The sequence below is a fragment of the Crocuta crocuta genome, unplaced genomic scaffold (genome assembly GCF_008692635.1).
Source record: "Crocuta crocuta isolate KB4526 unplaced genomic scaffold, BGI_CrCroc_1.0 scaffold548, whole genome shotgun sequence".
Lineage (NCBI taxonomy): Eukaryota > Metazoa > Chordata > Mammalia > Carnivora > Hyaenidae > Crocuta > Crocuta crocuta.
In genome coordinates this window covers 2072395-2091513 of record NW_027528725.1, presented here as the reverse complement: position 1 = coordinate 2091513, position 19119 = coordinate 2072395, and the positions used below count along the sequence as shown (strand labels likewise).

General features: G+C 51.3%; 1 protein-coding gene across 3 annotated transcripts in view; it reads left to right on the top strand.

The window, feature by feature from the left end:
• The first annotated feature begins 10870 nt into the window (after positions 1-10870).
• RALB (RAS like proto-oncogene B) overlaps positions 10871-19119 on the top strand; it is a 46026-nt gene continuing 37777 nt past the window's right edge. The window contains exon 1 of one of the 3 annotated variants that reach the window (XM_077755296.1): positions 10871-10897. The gene's annotated coding sequence lies outside the window, so the exon portion shown is untranslated. Of the gene's footprint in view, positions 10898-18184; positions 18291-18951; positions 18974-19119 lie in introns of those variants that run through there. The other 2 variants (XM_077755297.1, XM_077755298.1) reach the window with 2 other exon arrangements.

Here is a 19119-nt window from a genome sequence, read left to right as displayed (position 1 = left end):
CCAACCGTGAGGCTTCTGGCCCCCCTGAGCCACGTCCTGCCTCCTGAGCGCAGTAGGGGCGGGTATCCAGGGTGAGGGGCTCTTTGGGCACCTGTGCCCCATAAACTCCTCCAGGCCCCCTTTTCCTGCACACCAAGCAACAGCCCCGTTTTGCCCGCAGGCAGTTCTGAGGAGGCCGCCTCACGTGGCCCATTGCAGGGCTGCGGTGTCAGGCACGGTCAGAGCCAAGCACCTGGAAGAGCCTTGGGGATCAGAGGCCTCATTACAAAGAGTCTGTGCTACACAGGATCCCCAGGGCCGATTTGGGCCCCAGGAGGCGGGAGCACAAAGCACATCTCCACTCTGATCAGTCTGGAGCAAAGGCAGTGAGCATGAATTGTGGGTCCCCCCCACCCTAAACCATAATCATCTGGGGCCTTCCTCTGCCCGTGAGGGCTTTTGCCTTTGAGTGGGGTTGGCTGTCTGTGTGAGACAGGAGCCCCTGCCTCAGTCACTGGGCTAAGGGTCCCCGTTTCCCCGATGACTCCTGGGTCATTTTCCAGATTAAACNNNNCCTTTTGTTCCAGCCAGTCAGGGAGCCCAGCTTAATGGGAGCCAGAGCTGTGTGCAGATCTTGGGGCGCAAGGTGTCTCAGAGAAAGAGGCAAACTCTTTGGTTTGTCAGAGCGTGAGCATGGGTGCGCACACAACACACCCACACACGCACACACTCACTTCTCTAAGGAACACTGACTCCAGTCCCACAGTGATCAGAGCAAGGGCGGAGGGAAGTTGAGCTAAGGAGCCCCCTTGGGAGGAGGAGAGGGGATTCACGGAAGAGAAGGACAATGGATTTGCCTCTCAGAGCCGTCTCCACAGGCCGAGTCTCAGGGGTCTCTCATGCTGGCCCCTCAGCCTCCTGGGAAGAGCTTTGCACCTGGAGGTTGTCAACCAAGGCTTCCCTTCTCAAAAACTCTGTGGACACAGGCTCAGACGTGTCTCTACTTCCGTGGCAGCATGTTCTCCTTGTCAGTCCAGGCTTTCTGCTCCTGATAGATTCTTCCCCGATTCCTCTGTTCCACAGTCCTAGTTAGCTTTGCCGGTCACTCCTTGGGCTTCCCCACCTCCTGGCCTTTGTTTCCCTCTGCACCCCCTGCCTTGAGTGCTGTCTATCTTCTCCGCCCCCTCTCCTTTGGGTTTGCCAGAATCCTCCTCATTTTTCCAGCCCGATTCAAACTCCACCTCTCTCTGGACACAGCTGGCCGCCTACTTCACTCTACTATGATGACTCTTTGCTCTGAAGTCCTCTCTTCTCCTGAGGCCTCGGTTTCCTTATCTGTAAACCGGGACGATACCATGTCATGGATTTGTTGTGAACAGTGTTTGAGATGGCCTTCGTGAAAGTGGCCAGCACACAGTGGGTACTCAGTAAATGCTTCAGTCTTTTCCTGTTCCAGGATACAGACAGAAGATGCAGTCCCCAGCCTCTCGGGGCGGGGGGGCGGGGGAAGGAAGGCCAGAGGAGGGGCGCCTTACTTCTCCAGAGAGGCGTGGGGGGAGCACGGAAACCCCACTGCTTGGTTGAGTTTGGGGGAGGAGCAGAGAACATGGAGAGCGGCAGGGGAGAAGGAGGAAGGGAAGGCAGCAGGGCAGAAGGAGGAGGGGTGTGAATGAGTGCTCCGTGCTGTCTGGGGAGCAGCGGGGAGGACACAGGCTGGCTTTTGTAGCTGACTGCCTGGACTTTATAGGAGGCAGAGGCCAGGCAGTCACCGAAGGTGCTGAGGGACAGCGGGTTTGGGAGAGGAGGCAGGGGAGGGAGGGCGGGAGGTGGAGGGAGGCTGCTGACCCCAGGGGAGGCTGCTTATGGGAGGTGTAGTAGGAGAGCCTGGTCCTGGCCTCCCTTCCCCCTGAAGCCTCACGTCATTGCCCTCCCTGGGGTGAAAGGTGGCGTATTTGGATTCTGTCTCTTGAGTCGTCTTGACCTTGGCCTTGGGTAAGGAAGGTGGATGGGTCTTCCCTTAGGGCGCCTGGCTTTCATTTCCCTGTGCGTCCCCACTTCCTCGTGTTGGTGACTGTAATCACACGCCCGCACGGAGCACCTTGTTTGTCTTTGGCTGGGCAGGCGCGTCGGGGTTCCTGCTGTCCTCTGCTCCCTCCGCTGGGGAAGCTTCAAGCGAGCAGAGTGTGCGAGGCTTTGCACGCCAGCGACATGGGGGTGGGGCAAGGAGGGCAGGGTGGGAGGGTGGCCAAAAACGGCCTCCGCCTCCTTCTGGCTCCCGTCCCTGCGCCCTAGAGGGTCGGGTTTGCCCACTGTTGTGCCCTAATGCCCAACACAGTGCGTGGCAGCTGGTTTGCGGTCATAAATAATGGAGTGAAAGCTGGAATCTCTGTCACTCCACATTCTGGATATATAGTGGGTGTCCAGTACACCTCCCCCGGGCACTCCATGGCCTTTTTTCATAGTAGTCTTTTTTAAATGCTTGTTTGTTTGTTTATTTTGAGAGAGAGAGAGAGCACATGCAAACAGGGGAAGGCAGAAACAGAGAGGGAGAGAATCCCAAGCAGGCTCTAAGCTGTCAGCGCAGAGCCCTATGCAGGGCTTGAACTCACGAACCATGAGATAGATCATGCCCTGATCTGATACCAAGAGTCCAACGCTTAACCAGCTGAGCCACCCAGGCGCCCCCTTGGCCCCCATCGTCTTAATGCCCAGGGGTTGGGGGCAGGAGCCGCGAGCAGTGGAGGAGATGGCTGTCTCAACCCTCACCAGGGCTGAGCTGTCCCATGTCTCCTTGGTGCATTCCCGGAGGCCCTGCGTTGTCGTGAGTGTGGCCTAGGTGACCCGAGGCTGTGTTTGCAGGGAGCAGGGGGTGGGGTGGTCACAAGAGAGGCATTGCCTCTGTTCCACATCTCTGAAAAGTGCTGGCCTCTTTCTGGAAATTGCTCACTTTTCTTATCAGCGGCTTTGGCAGCTGTTGGGGGAATTTCTGGAGGGAGGGGCTCCTGGAAGGAAACCACCATCGGACTGCTGATTCCCTAGAAGCCCAAACACAAAGGGCGGCATGGAGCCGGTGCTACAGAGCCGGTGTTTTTTCCCTTAAGAACAAGCCAGATCATGTCAGAAAAAGGAAGGCTGTTATCCTTGAATCTCATGTTTTGTTCCAAACCATGACCTAAATGTGTGAGGATTTCAGCCGCCAAGGGGTGAGGATGGACAGAGAAGGAATTCTGCATTAAATGGTGGTNTGAGAGCTCAGAGCCTGGAGTCTGCCTCGGATTCTGTGTCTCCCTCTCTTTCTCTCTCTCTCAAAAATAAATAAACATTAAAAATTTTTTTAAAAGTGGTTGAGATGGTGAATTTTATATTATGCGTATTTTACCATAATTAAAGATAATATAAGAAGTTAACTCAAAGCAAAATAAAATAAAGGAAACCAAAGGGCTCCTACAGGCAATATAGGTACTAAGCACTTTGCTTTGTATTATTTAACCCCCAACCAACCTCCATGCAATAGCTCTCTCCTTGCAGACAAGAAAACTAAGACGTAAAGGCATAACAGGGCTTTTCTTTTTTTTAACATTCATTTATTTTTGAGAGAGAGGGAGTGACACAGCATGAGCAGCGGAGGAGCAGAGAGAGAAGGAGACACAGAATCTGAAGCAGGCTCCAGGCTCCGAGCTGTCAGCCTAGAGCCTAATGCAGGGCCTGAACTCACGAACCACAAGATCATCATCTGAGCTGATGTCTGATGCTTAACCAACTGAGCCACCCAGGTGCCCCAAGGCATGGCAAGTCTTGCTCAAGGCTCCCAGCTTGGAGGTGGCAGGCCAGGACCTAAATCATTCTTATGTGCTGGGCAAGAGCCATGTCATACTATCGCATTGGGCACTCTGTCTGCTGGGGTCTTAGGATTTCCGTTGGGGACCCTCACACTCATCAGACAGCAGAACAGAAGGAGCTATGTAACTGCTTGTGAAAATGTACGGACAGATCAGAGAGGCCTGAGTCATCAAGAAGGCTTTTTAGAAGGTGAAGGGAGATCGGATAAGGCTGGAGGTCATGGCTGATCTGCTACTGTTACCCTGGCCCCTGAGAGGTGCTCAGCAATGGGGAAGGAGCTGAACCTGAAGGGGCACTCCCCCCCGCCACCCCAGCTGCCCCGATCCTCCTCCCTGTGGCTTCAGGCTGCCACACACCATTTCATTCAAGTCCCTCAGCTGTCCTCACTGGGGAAATGTTATATGCCTTGAGGGGAGTCCCTCTGTCTGGCACTCAGTTCCTCCCCTCTCGAGAAGCACTGCAGGTGGGGCTTTGAGAACGTTGGTGGGTGGGGGCCACTGAGATCTGCCCAGGGCGTGGGTTAGACTGTAAGGTCCTGCAAATGCAGGATGCCCTGTTAAATTTGCATTGCAGGTCAACGATGAATAATTTGTAGTGTAAGTATGTCCCCCATATTGCATCTATACTTGAGGTGGCAACCCTAGCCTTAGGGCTTTGTTAACTGAGAAGGGGTGGGAGGATGGTCTCTCTAGTGTCCCAGGACAGGGGCCTCAGGCAGAGCCAGGCCTGCCAAAGATGTTGGTTATTGAGTACCAGACCCAGCCTGTCACTGCTCTGCTAAGACGCATGAGGCAGCCTTTGTCCAGCCACCGCCCAGTGTGAGCTGACCAGACAGCCAGCAAGGGCCCTAATTATCCAGTGTGAATATCACCTGTTGTGTGCCTGACACCACTCTGTGTGCCACGCAGAGCCCACACTGGGAGACTACACTGTCAACATGTTGGGGTCTGTGTTCCAGATTTGGCCTGCTGTTTTCTGTGTGTGTCTTACCCATCTCCTGCCTATATCCTCCAGGCTCTCAGACAGGCTGCCAAATTCCATCTCCTATGTCTACCATCCCATGCCTATCTTACCAGGGCACTCCGAGTAGCATGCCCTTGTCCTTCAGCCTTTCAATCAAACTTTCTCCAGCTGTTCCCTCATTCATCCATCCATCCATCCATCCATCCATTTCCATCCATCCGTCCACCTATCCATTTCCACCCATCCATCCATCGTCCATCTGTCCATCCATCCATCTATCCATCCACCTATCCATTTCCATCCATCCATCCATCCATCCATCCATCCATCCATCTGTCCATCCATCCATCTATCCATCCACCTATCCATTTCCATCCATCCATCCATCCATCTGTCCATCCACCCATCCACCCATAACAAGTATTTGTTGAGGCTTGCTATGGGCCACTGTAGCAGGCACTTTGATGTATGACACTTCAGTGCTAGGAGGGATTAAAAGAATTCTATATAAACGTGAGTGGCTGACAGTAGCCATCAGCTTCAGTTTCTGCTTAACTGAAGGTCCCAATCTCCTATGTTTAAGCATCAGTGATCTGGGGAGATAGTTTTAGCCTTGCCTTTACATACCAGCCACTCCTGCAGGCCTTCCGGCTGCAATAAAATGGGGATAGAAACATTGTGGAGGCCAGGAGTGCCATGGGACTTCAGCAGTCAGGAGCTGAGCTGGTTCTACCAAAGGCGTGGCCTCTTCCTCATCCGGGGCCCACTCAGGAGACCCTAGGGGTCCCAGACAGCCGGTGCCTGGCACAGCTCCTGCCTCTTGTGGGTGCTTGGTGTAGACTTGAGGCTGAGTGTCACTGTACAGAGAAAACCAGAGTCAGAGAGGGGAGGTATCTTGTCCAGGGTCACACAGCTTGCAATTGTCGCTGGAAAGGCTGTAGAGACCTTGATAAAGAGTATGGATTTTGCTGTCAGGCACAGCTGATTTGAGGCCTCATCTGCCTATCAACCTCATTGAGCTATCTGTAAATAGGAAATTACGGTTCCCTCTTAGGCCTCGCAGCATGACGGATGCCATGATGATGTTATAAAGCGCTGGGCACAGGACCTGGCACAGTGCCAGCCTGAACAGCTCAGAGGAAGGTGGACCTTGGTCTCTGTTAGAGGCTCCCCGCAGCCTCCCTTGGCCTAAACATGTCCCTTCTGAGATCTGGCCCCCTCCTCTTCCCTGTGGGAGGGGAGGGCAGGCAGGGGTGGCCCCGAGGGACAGAGAGCAGAATCCCAACCTCTGGCCAGTCGGTCCTTCCCACTGAGCCACTGTGACCGGTCTGCACAACTATCCAGAGAGTAAACTGCTTCCCGCAATTTATGACCCTGAGTGCCAAGACTGGGAGTGTCACCCACACAGATTGTGCCCAACGAGGCTTGGTGTGTGCCCCTCCCCCTGCAGGAGCTTTCAGCGGGTTGCCTGGAGGTCCATGCCAGATCTGTGGTGGATGGTCATGGTGCAGGTGCTCTGAAGCAGGCAGCGCGTGTCTTCATGCAGAAGGACGCCGGGGAGCACGTGAACTGCCGTGTCGCGGGCATTAGCGAGGACGATGAAGACTTAGTATTTAATGCCAAGACAGATTTAACTTTGTCTCTGAGAGATACCTCTCTGGAAGCTATGATGGCAGAAAGATAAATCTAGCTAATTCAGTAATTTAGAGTAGGAACGAGTCACTTTTTAAAAAAAAATTATAATGTGTTTCCCAAGGAGATTAATTTCTTTCAGAAGAGGAAAGCTTATCCTCTAGTCAATTACTGGAGCCTCTGCCTTTTCAGCAGAACAACTCCCAGGAACAGCTGGTTAGCTCTCGCTGACTGGCCGGGGCTGCAGCGAACATCTAGAAAGATAGAAATGAGGAAAGAGAGGCTCTCTGGAAGATCAGGAAGACGCATAGCAAAGAATGGTTTTGAAACCCCTGCTAAATCTTTTATAGTGGCAATACCTAGATTGAGCAACAGAGTCAAGATTTTGACTATGCTTGGGAATAGATAAATGCTAGGGGCTTTTCTTGGTAGCTTCCAGCAAACATCTGCAAGGAAAGGAAGGCTTGGGGAGGGATGGTACGCAGGCTTTGGAGATGATTTGAATCACGTGTTATCCTTATCTGGCACCTTGGATGAGGACTTGGGAGTCTGAGCCTTTCTCTGAGGAGGGATAAATCACTCCATTCTAGCCGTTCTGAATAAAGATCTCCTGTTCTCCCCTGAAGCCTTCGCTTGGCCTGGGACTTCAGGTTTGGATCAACTGGATGATTCAAATGCTTAGGAAGGGGTGGGTATCCATCGAGCCAGCATAAGTCATTGCATCTTCTGTGGGAATGAGATGGTGAGCCCTGGTCCTGAGAACAGGATGAGGTCATGGGAGATGGGGGGCACAGAGGGGCAGAGAAGCCCAGAACAGAAAGATGTTCCAAGTGCTGAAGATAATCTCCATCTATTTTTGGTATTTACAGTAGAGTCTTTCCATGACCTTCAGCAGGCAGCAATGGTTTTTGGTTTTCCATCTATAGATTAGTGGCGCCCTTTGTTTTCCAGTCCAGGTGGACATCAAGTATCAAATGCCCCCAGTGATGTCAGAGCTTGTCAGACTCCGTCTAGCAACACCATCTGTTTAGATAATACTGCAGGCTGATGGGAACAAGTCTCTGATGCTAGCTGACATCCTAGGAAATCGGTCAGCTGTCTGCTCCACATCTCTTCCTGCCTGGCTTTTGAGCACGATCTCCCTGGGGTCCGAGTACCTCGGGGTGGGGTGGGGGTGAGGGACCTGACTTTTAACTCTGCCCCTGCTTCCTCTGGGATTTGGCAGGAGGAGCCTCTGATTTAGTGGTCAGTCCCTCTGCAGTCGCCCCACATTTCCTGTTATGGGAGGACAGATCACTCTTCCAGCCTCTGCTCCTGTGGCCCCCACTTTGCTTGGACTCCTGGGATAGCCTCCTAACCTCCACTCCCACATCTGTCCCTTGCAGCCCATTTTTCACACCACAGGTCTTTTTTAAAATCTGAATCGAACATGTCACCCTCCTGGCTTGAACCTCCTCAGAAGCTCCCCGTCACACTTGGAATAAATTCCAATCTCCTTATCATCACCTAGAAGCCGCCACCTAATCTGGCTCCTGCCTCCCTCTCCACCCTTGTGCCGGCTCACTTCTCCCTGCTCACGGCTCTCCACCTAGGACCTCCTGTCTGTTCTGAAGGGGACCAAGCTTCTTGTTGCCATAGAAGTTTGTGCATGCTTCTTCCTCTGCCTGAGATACTCCCCTCTCCTTCCCCCCAACTGCCAACCTTTTCCGAGATTGATTCCTTTCCCTCCTTCCAGGCATCGTTTGAATGTCACCCACCTCCTAACAGAGACCAATTTTTTGCTTCTCAGTCTCAAGTAACTTGTAATGACACAATGCATAATGACCGAGTTTGTCTACTGGGTTATTACCTGTTCTATTCTATGAGCTGTTCACCACTGTGTCCCCAGCTTAGCACACCTGAGGGCTTTGTAGCAGTGAGAACAGGACAGGCTATGCGGCAGTAGACAAACAACTTCCAAATCTTAGTGCCCTCAGACCACAGAGGTTTGCTTATTGGTTAAATGTGGATTGGCTTATTGTGAAATGCCAACCCCCTGGGTTGGCAGGGGAAGTGCTGTGGACATTGTAGGGTCCCAGGCTGATGGAACAGCTATGGCCCAAACATTCCCAGAGGCCATACCAAGGAGACGAGAGCTATGGAAGGCCTCGTATTGGCAAATAAGTTCTCTGGTCTCCAAATGATTTATGTGTTACTTCTACTCACAAGTCATTGGTTAGAGCCAGTCGCATAGCCTCACCCAACACTAGAGCTAGAAAGTTCAATCCTAATCAGTGCCTAGGAGAGAGAAACGGAAATGTTTGTCAAAAGCAGTAAAGTCTCATGCAATACTCAGTAAGTACTTTTGAAGAGCAAACCTGTTTGCGAGATTATTTAAAAAAAAATTTTTTTTAACATTTATTCACTTTTGAGATACAGAGAGAGACAGGGTGCAAGCGGGAGAGGGGCAGAGGGAGAGGGAGATCCAGAATCTGAAGCAGGCTCCAGGCTCTGAGCTGTCAGCACAGAGCTTGTCGCAGGGCTCCAACTCACCAACCGTGAGATCATGACCTGAGCCGAGGTCTGACGCTTAACCAACTGAGCCACCCAGGCTCCCCTCAGTAAATATTTTGAAGGAGGGAGTGTCTAGAATGTTCTTTCCACAGCTTCGGCCTCTGGTGGTAATCACTATTTAAACTCACATTTGTTGGGGCCCCTGGGTGGCTCAGTTGGTTGGGCGTCCAACTTCTGCTCAGGTCATGATCACTCGGTTCATGAGTTCCAGCCCCACGTTAGGCTTTGCACTGATAGTGCGGAGCCTGCTTCGGATTCTGCCTCCCTCTCTCTCTGCCCTACCCCCCCCTCAAAAATAAATGCACATTGAGAACAATTAAACTAACATTTGTTGAGCACTCACCAAGATCCTAACACTCCCAAGTTCCTAGTGGAGCTACTGCTCCCATTGGGCAGCTGGGGAAACTGAGGCCCACAGAGCTTTAGTTGCTTCCTAAAGTGACTACTGCTAGTTACATGGTAGAGTCCTCCTTTGAACCTATGCTTCCTGATTCCAAACCTGTGATTAACCATCACTCCATAGGAAGAGGTTTGGGTCTGATTCCTCTTCCAGGTTATACATATTACAGAACTTTCTTTTTGAGACCCCTCCTTCCTTCTCCCTTATAGTATCTGGCAGTGTTTCTCTCATATGCTTAGCATGCAATAAGTCTTTAATGTGTATGAGAAAGATAAAACAGAATATTTAAGATAGTATGACACTAGGATATTCTTCGAGTTAAGTGTTTCTTTGTAAGCCTGTTACTGAAGACTAAGGTAAAGCTTCTGTGCCTTTTGACACAGTGGTTGGTAGAGGGCTTGTATCTGTTAGTTGCTTTTACAGAGCAATCTCATCAAGGCATAAAACCTCTCATAAAATACACATGTATCCTAATGTATAATTATTAACAGGGAAAGAATTAGCTAGCTGCTGTGGATATCAACTTGAACAAGAGTTTCCATTCCTAGAGATTGTACGGGGAGAGCATTTAAACAATTGTGATACAATGTGACCTGCTGTGAGGTTTGTGTAGGCGGCAGTGGGGCCACACATCCTGCTGAGGGGGGTTGAAGAGGATTCAGCTCTAGGGAGGGGCAGATAGTCAGGAAAATCAACCCGAGGTTAAGCCCTGTTTGGATAAAAAATTACGAGTTCCCTGTATTCGAAGGACAACGCGGCGGGAGGGGGGCAGGTTGTGGGTGAAGAAAGCTTGCCCACTGCACTTCCTGCCTCCGGGAAGCTGGGTTTAGGATTCTGACCCTTGTATGTGATCTGGATCAAGTTGTTGCTAGGCATTGGGCAAGTAGCTCCATTGCTGCTAATGGGATGTCATTTAGCCAAGCGAGTCGTGGCGGCAGGCAGAGGTCCTGCTGTCTCAGATGTCCCCAGGACGGAGTCCGGCAGCAGCTTGGAACTTAAGACACTCCCGCGCTGCAGCGCAATTTTGCTTTTTCTATATCGGTCCGCTTTTCCCTTTTGCTTTCCACTAGTTTGGCCTCACTCTGACCAAAATCTACGACTGGAGCGCCCTCCACCCGCCCACGCCCAGAGTCCCCAGACCAGCTCGACTCCTCCACTGCAGCCGCGGTCACGCGCAGCGAGTCCGGCCAGCAGCCCGGGGAAAGGAGGAGGAAGTAGGGGTGGGCGGGGCAGGCGGGCCGAACCCGCCCCTCCCGGCTGAGGCGGCTTCTCATTGGCAAAGCCTCCTCCCCAGCCTCCGAGACCCGCTTCGGATTGGCTGGTATGCTCTTAGTGGGCGCGGCCTCCAGGGGGCGGGCGGGAGCGGAAGGAAAGCGCGCTCTCTCGGGAGGTGGGGTTGCCTAGGCGACGCCGGGGGCGCGCCCGGGGTGGGGAAGCGAGCCAGGGCTGCTCAATGACAAATCGGCAGGGGACTGCTGGGGTCCGGCCCCGGGAGGAGGCGAAGGNGAGGCGGCGCGGGACAGGTCCCAGGTAAGGGTGCCCGTGCCTCGACAGGCCCCTCTCCGGGCGGGGTGGGGCGCGGGCCGGGGAAGTGGGGTGCGCCGTCCTGCGCTCGGTGACCGCCTGCCCCAGCGCCCTGCGCGTAGGCTGGGGAGGGAGGCGGAGGGCGACACGGGGTTGTCGGCCCCGTGGGGCCCCGGCAGGTCCCCTGGAGAAAGCCTCCCGGCTTCCCAGACCCGGCCCGGGGCTGAGGAAATGGGGGCAGAGCCCCAGCCCCTCCCTTTTCGCCGCTCCTTCCCTTTTCCCACAAATGGCCTCTGCTTCCACTTCCTGCCCTTTCGGGCCTCCAGCCCGAGGATGGTCCACTTCCTCAGTCCCTTAGTCGCCTTTGTGGGCAGGGTAAGAGCTATAATAAATGTTGCAAAAACTTACTAGAACCTTAAGAACTTGGACCCGGGGCCGTGTTCCAAAAGCTGTTTGGTCTGTTTTTGGTCCTGTCTTCCAAGTGAGCGTAAAGTTCTTTCTTTGCCCCCACCCCGCGTCAGTTCCTTTCTGATAGTAGGACTGCCATCGACCAACCGTGACTTCTAATAGGAAGCACCGCGGACTTAACTGTGTGGTGGACCAGGCTTCCACGCCTCTTGTCCACGGATAAGGTTATACGTGTCCCGGTGGGTTGGGAACTGCTAGTGGCAGAGATAGCTGTGCCCAGGCTGCTTGTTTGAGCAGTGTCCTTTCTGTGCTAACGTAACAGATGAATTTTGGAAACATTGGAGCTTTGGTATTGTTCTCAGGTGAGCCTTCTGGGGAGAAGTTCTTGCGTCTGGTGGACTGCTTTAGAATTGCCCTGGTGGTTCGGTGGTTAAGCATCAGACTTCAGTTCAGGTCATGAACTCACAGTCTGTGAGTTCAAGCCCTGAGTGGGGCAGCAGTGCTGACAGCTCAGAGCCAGGAGCCTGCTTAAGATTCTGTGTCTCCCTCTCTCTGCCCCCCTGGCCCCCTCTTTCAAAAATAAACATTAAAAAAAAATGTTTAGATTTGCCCATGAAAGAGACTTGGCTGATGGTTTCATTTGCGTCCCCTGTGACGTCAGGAAACTTTCTGCTTTGGCCTAGCTTTCTAACCTTATTTCTTTTTTAAGTTTTGGGGATGGATAGTGGGCAACCCATTGCCAGAGAGTGTAGCATTTCTTTTAGATGGGCACATGACCTACGTTCAGCAGAGCAACGAAGATTCTTGGATGTCAGAGCTCAAAACAGGTGAAGGCAATGTTCCTGAATCCCGGAGCAGCGGAATTAGAACGTGGAAGTTCTCAGAAAGGGAATGACTGGGGAGGTGGCGTTGAATATCGGGAAGAAAAGGAGGGCAGGGTGTGAAGACCTAGGTGTGATGCTGGTTTTGAAACTTTATTAGTGGTGGGATCTTGAACATGACTTTTCACCTCTGTGTCCTGGAGAGTCCTCGGCAATAAGAAGGTGGTAAATCGTCATGCCACCTGTTAGGAGTACATGAAATTAGGAATGTTTAAGGTGTTCTGTTTGGTAGTGGGGGTGGAATGGAGTAAAGGTGCGGATAACGACAGGGATATACGTTCCTTCTGTGTGGTTTTAGTCCTGACCCCTAGACTGGGTTCTTCTGACCACATCTGAGTCTTAACTTCCTTTTCTATTCATGGTATTTCCCATTGGAAACAGTGCTGTCTGAGATCTTGGCAAGGACTTTATGAATACGGGACCCAGACACAGAGGTAGGGAGACAAGAATTAAAATGTCAAATAAGATCGAAACAGGTGTTGGTGAAAGGTGGAAGAAGTAGAAACGTTCTGAATTCTTGCCTTGGCTGGAGATGGCTGGAGACTCTGGAAATTTGTAAACCAGAGTTGAGGTAATCCTTTGTACCCCATCGCCCAATCCCACAATGCCTCTTTGCATTCAGTTACTAAATCCTTCTCCACTCATGAAAGTTATGAAAGTTAGAGACATTGTTGGAGGCCTTTTCTGAGAGCTACATGTGGAGATGGTTTAACCACGTAGAGCTGCAGTTTCTGGAAGAGATCTTAGTGAACTCGTCTGAAGTGCCCATGGTAATTTGTCTCGAGTTGATAAGGCAAGTGTCCCACCTTTCCCTGGTCCCAGTTGCTTCCGAACAAATAGCCCCTGCTGTTAGATAAAGGCAAGACCCTTGAAATTTGTTTTTTTTCGAGTGAATGCATGTTGCTGAGAAGTCCGAATCAAAGAGAACAGAATCCCAGGGGAAATGCAATCCTTCCTAATCATGGGGGAGGTGGGAAGGAAGAGGTGGGAAATGAACATTTTATAGAGCATCTGCTGTCCCCTTGGCGCTCACCCACTGATCTAACCAATACCAGATACGTACCTGACCTTGGGGATTTGACCATGAGCTGGCTCTCAGTTCTCTAGGTTACTTAGGAATCCAAATATGGGTGTATATATGTACCTATTCTTAGAGGCTTCCAAAACGAGAACCCAGTAGGCAAGAAGGTATATGAGCTTTTGGACGAGTGACAGTGGGGAGAAACATGATGAGAATGTGGACACGGAAAGTCAAAGAGGGAAGGTATTGGGGCGCCTGGGTGGTTCAGTCGGTTGAGCGTCCGGCTTCGGCTCAGTTCGTGATCTGGCGGCCTATGGGTTTGAGCCCCGCATCGGGCTCTGTGCTGAACGTTTGCTCAGAGCCTGGAGCCTGCTTCAGATTCTGTGTCTCCTTCTCTCTCAGCCTCTCCTCCACTCGTGCTCTGTCTCTAAAAAATAAATAAATGTAAAAAAAAAATTAAAAAAAGAGGGAAAGCATTTCAAGTTTATGTTACTCTAAAAGAAAAAAAGTGAACTTTTTGTGAGGGCTCCCTGTGGTGGTCGTAGATGACCTTTGGGGAGTTTGTGCTTTTTGAAAAAATTGAAATCTAAATGCAGAGAATGATGCAATTCAGTGATAATTGCTGATACATTGTTGTCATTGTTGCTTTTGCTCAAGTATACGTAGTGTACTTGAGGCCCACAGAGATTGGGAATTGATGTGGAAAATATTAAGTGAAATCTGATCCCAATTAGGATATTGTAATTTTACTTTAGACAATTAAATTAGACAGTGTAATTTTACTTAGTATATGGCATGAGTTGAAGGAAATATAGTGGTTTGGCCCTGTGTGGTTGGCTACCTCTAAAGTTCATCCGTCTTGAATGAATTTTCTACTGCGGTATAATAAATTATCCCAAATATAATAGCTTAGAGCAACAGATGTTTATTGTCTCATACAGTTTCTGAAATTCAGGAATCTGGGTGCAGCTTGGCTGGGTGCTTCCGGCTCGAGTCTCTTTGGAGGTTGTAGTCATCTGATGGCTCGACTGGGGTTGGGGAATCCCCTTCCCCGATGGCTCACCCACCTGGCTGCTGACTTGAAGCTTCAGTGCCTCTACCATGGGCCCTTCTTCATAGGACTCTTCACAATGCGGTGACTAAGTCTCTCCCCAGAACAAGTGATCTGAAAGGCAGAGAGAGAGGACAGTCAAGATGGAGAGCGTGATGCCTTTGTGTCTAATCTTGGAGGTGACAGGCATACCCTCACTTCCTGGTACAATGTGGGAGGGGACTATACACAGGGAGCTTGAGGACCCTGGACACTCGTGGAGGCTACCAAATTTCCTTTTAAAGGTTTAGACCAGACATTATTGAGCACATCTTTGTTTCATATGCTTCCTGAAGTATGTGTGATAGAATAAAATGCAGCCAGAGTTTTTACCATTTTAGAAACTTTTAATATTTTACTTTTAACGTTATGTTCTTTCTTCTGGTTCTTCATTGTCAGATGCTAGAATTAATTAGCCAAATATGCACTAGCTTTGGAAATTAGAAATTTAAATCTTGCTGATCCCTAAACCAAATGGAACAGTTGAGGTTTTTTTTTAACCCTAAGACAAATTGGTGAAGAAGAAAAAAATATTGCCAAAATGATCTCCTTGATGAACAGCTTAAAATTAGTCATTAATCATCTGTGTATTTTTAAAAATAAAATTCACTGGCAAAGGAGCTAAAGAAATCTTGGAGAGGGGTGCCTGGGTGGCTTAGTCGGTTGAGCTTCTGACTTCGGCTCAGGTCATGATCTCACAGTTTGTGGGTTCGAGCCCTGCATTGGGCTGTGTGCTGACAGCTCAGAGCCTGGAGCCTGTTTCAGATTGTGTCTCCCTCTCTCTGCCCCTCCCCTGCTCATGCTCTGTCTCTGTTTCTCTCTCTCAGACATAAATAAAAACATTAAAGCGATTTAAAAAAATAAAATAAAGAAATCTTGGAGAGTGTAATCCCTGGCCCTCTCCCCCAAGTATTATAAATCTTTGGGCAATATGTATTTGGCCAGCAATTTTTCATTTCTCTTTTTAAAACCTGACACCTTTTACTTATCCACCTGGATGGAAAGACTTTATTCTTTTAGCTTCTAGATGAAATCTTCCTGAAGTTTCTGTAGGTAGAGAGAAGAGGAATCCTGAGCCTAAAGCCTGATTCCATGATTTCTAAGTTCCCTTATAGCTCGAAAACCTCCATGACTCTAGTATTTTCATATAACAAATATCCTTTGCACAAAGCATACTTAGAAAGAGACTTTTCATGAATCATATTAAATTGTAACTTCAGAAAATGAGGTGTGGTGGGAATGGCTTTTGTCCAGCCTGGCCCAGTTCAAGGTTGCTTGAGTGGTCATGAAGCAGACTGGAAACTCAGCAAAGCTGGCATTTCCTTTCTTCCCGTTTTGGCCCTTTTCCCATCCGCTGCCCTAATTTATGAGCTAGTATCTTTCTTTTCTGTCATCCTACCTCTCCCGGAGTCACCCTCCTTCCTTCCACCCCAATCAGCCAGTAACAACAGGAAAGGACTGGTGGACTGGCATCCAGTGTGGATTAGCTGATCCTGTTATCAGTGATGGACTTGGTCAGTGTGGGACCTCTACTCATACTTGTGTGTTAAGCCTTTTTGAAAAATCTAAAATTATATATTTTCCTTCATTACGTTCTGCCATTTTTTAACTTCAAAAGGGGCTCCGGACCCAGTTCCAAGGTGGAGTGTGCGTGTGGTTTCCCCCCACTGCTGTGCGATTCTCTGACACCAGCTGGGTGTCTACATTTCAACTCCGTTCTGGCACAGCCTCCCCGGGAACAGCAGCACATTCCACAGATGAGGGGCCTGGCCCCCAGGACCACACTGCGCTTCACATGTCGGTCGCAAACTGAAAGGTTGGTGCCTCTGGCCACCGGTGCCCGTGCTCAGGTGTTCTAAAGGCCACCTCATTAGCACAGACCTAGCCGTGGTGGACAGATCTTGTCGTGGATAACAGAACACCCATTTCGCCTTTGTGGCTCTGAAGCTTTTCAGGAACTGAGGACACGAGACTTAAATATCACAGCAGAAGGTGCTCCCGTTGCTCTGAGCGTTCAGGAGGCCCCAGGGCTTTGGGGAGCCGTGAGATGGAAACTGGAGGAAGACCACGTGTATATGAGAGAGATATTTGGCCACCTGAAGGAGCAGGTCTGCACTTCTTATAAATCACAGCATCACAGCCTCCTAAATACTTGTACAGTCTGCCTCCTTTCCCCATATCCTCTGCCAACCTGTAGGCCACGTTGTCTCTGGTCCATCCTGCTCTGTGTCCCGCATCTGCCCTTGGCCCCTCTATTTTTCCGCATTTTCGCTAGACTGATCTTTTCAACATGCCGGTCTCAATTTTGTCACCCATTTGCCTGCATCAGTTCTGTGGCCTTCCATTGCCCTCGCTGGAAAGTCTAAAATCTCTGACCTGCTGGGCCTGCGGGGGCTCAGATGATCTGGCCCTTTCCTTTCCAGCGCAGCATCATCTCAGACAGAGCCTGCCTCTCTCTCTCTCCGCTCCGGGCAGCCACAAGGTCTTCTTCTGTCACTTGACTGTCTATCGCTTGCTTCCTCTTGCTTCCGGTCTCCCTAAAAGCAACCCAACAAGGGAGCAGAGCAAGCGAAAGGAATCCTAGGTGGGAAGGCACTCGGCATATTTGTGGAGCTGAAAGACCGCCAAGCTGGCTGGGGATGAGGTTGGCGGAGGGGCTCATAGGCCGTGGTGGATAGTGGGTTTGGATTTTATCCGTGGTGCGCCAGCGCCAGTAGAGGGCTTTATGCCCACTGTTACCTGCGCTTTTGGAAAATTCACAGTAGGGGCTGTGTGAACGATAGATTGAAGAGGGGCTAAGGTGGCCGTGATGAGTCATTTAGGAGGTCACGGCTGTTCGGCGATGGTTGCCTGGGCCTGGTGTGTGTGCGGCAGAGGAGATGGAAGGAGTGGATGGATTTGATGTGGGTTTTGGAGAACTGGTCATGGACTGAGTTGGGGCAGAGTCAAGGGGAACCGCAGATAAGTCTCAGGTTGTTGGCTTTAGTAATAACTTGGGCGCAATGAGTTACCTGAGCATCTTCTAGGCGGGGAATAGTGAAGAAGCAAGAGATTTGAAGCAGGGAAGGAAGTTCTATTTTGGGAATGTTAAGTTTGAGATTCTCACAGGACAGCCACGTGGGGGGAGGTGGCGGTTTGGCAGAGGGACAGGAGTCTGGAGGTCAGGAGAATGGCCCAGGCAGCATTTTAAAAGTTTGGGAGCGGCCGCTGCGTAGCGCTGCAGGAATGGATGAGGTCACCAAAAGGGAGGGGAGATGTGGAGGCCAGAGCTCTGAGGGGGACTGACATTTAGGAGCCAGGTAGAGGAGGAAGGCCTGGCCTACGATGCTTGACAGAGGCGACAGAGAAGCAGCTAGCCCCGGGGGAGAGTGTGGTGCTCTAGAGGCCAGAAGGGACAGGACCCAGAGGGAGATGCCAAGTGGGATCTTTGAATCGCCTGCCACCCCTTCCCTTTTCCAGGCAGCCTTCACTCGCTCACAGTTGCCACATGCTCTTCGGTGACAGGGGGAGGGTGTGGGGGAGGAGAAAGAGAACGGTTTTTATTGGGGTTTGTGCAAGACCCTGACCAGCCCAGTGTGGAGAAGTTATGTTCGGGGAGGGGGCCACCCTGGAAGGGGTTTTGTAAATGAAGTAGGGGGGGAAGGAGACGCAGGGCCTTGTCATACAGGGCGGGGTCCTTGGGCCTGGAGCTTCGTCCATCCGGGGGTTGGTAGGCTCGGGCTCCCCCTAGACCTGCGGAATCAGAATATGCATCTTAACAGGACTCCCAGGTAGTTGAAAGTTTGAGAAGCATTGGGAGAGATAACCAGGGCTACAGGCCGATTGTGTCACTAGCTGGGAGGGACATATGGCCATCAAAGGGGCAGTGTGTGTGTGTGAGTGTGTGTGTGTGTTTACGATGAAGATAAAGTAGTAGCTTCTGTGTGCTGTTGGGGATGATCCCCTGCAGAGGTGAAGACTGGCGAATGACGCAGGACAAAGGGGATCGTGGCAGGAATGGTAAATGGCAGGAATGCCGTTCTTGGGCAGAGGGATGGGACGCGTGGGGGTAGGGGGCGCGTGGAGCCCAAAGCCTGCGTGGGGTACTTGGCTTTGCTAAGAGCAGGAGTGTGCTGTTCATGCCGCGGGAGACGGGGAGGAGGCGGGCATGGATGCCAGGGGGTCTGTAGATTTGGTGCAGGAGCAAAGAGGCGGTTTGTGCCTGATGGCTTGTGTTTGGGCAAAAGAAGGTAGAGTGTGAGCTCGGGGAGGGCATAGGGGAGAGTCAGTCAAATTTCTAGGCAGTGTAGAGTGGATGCCCACTCCTGGGTTTAGATCCTAAGTGCATTTATTGTGAAGTTTCCCGAGGCTGGCTGCATGGGTCTCTCTCCCTCTCCGGCAGCGTTGATGCGCCAGAGGGTGGGGCTGGAAAGGAGCGAAAGGGGCCAGGGCGGACAGCACCAGCAAGTGGGCTTTCATGAGATCTAAGCTCCTGAAGGAGGGAGGTGGCGCCCGGGGGAGGTAACACACTCTAGAAAGTGCTAGAGGCTGGGGCTTGCCAGCAGCCATCAGGCAGGGAACTGTGGTGGTAGCGGTGAGGTAGTGTGTATTTAAGCAAGCGAGCTGGGAGGGAGGAGGCCGAGCTGGGGGATGGAGGAGACTGGCCCTTTCTGCTGAGGATGAAGGGCGTGAGCACGGCAGTGGTAGGTAGGAGGAAGGAAACTTGGATTTCGGAGAAGAGGGGGTCAAGGACTGGGGAGAGGCCGGGCTCTGTGGCAGGTTGTCTGAATGCACACAGGAGTCACTGAGGGGGTAACAGGAGAAGGGGGTAGAAAGGAAGTCTGTGAAC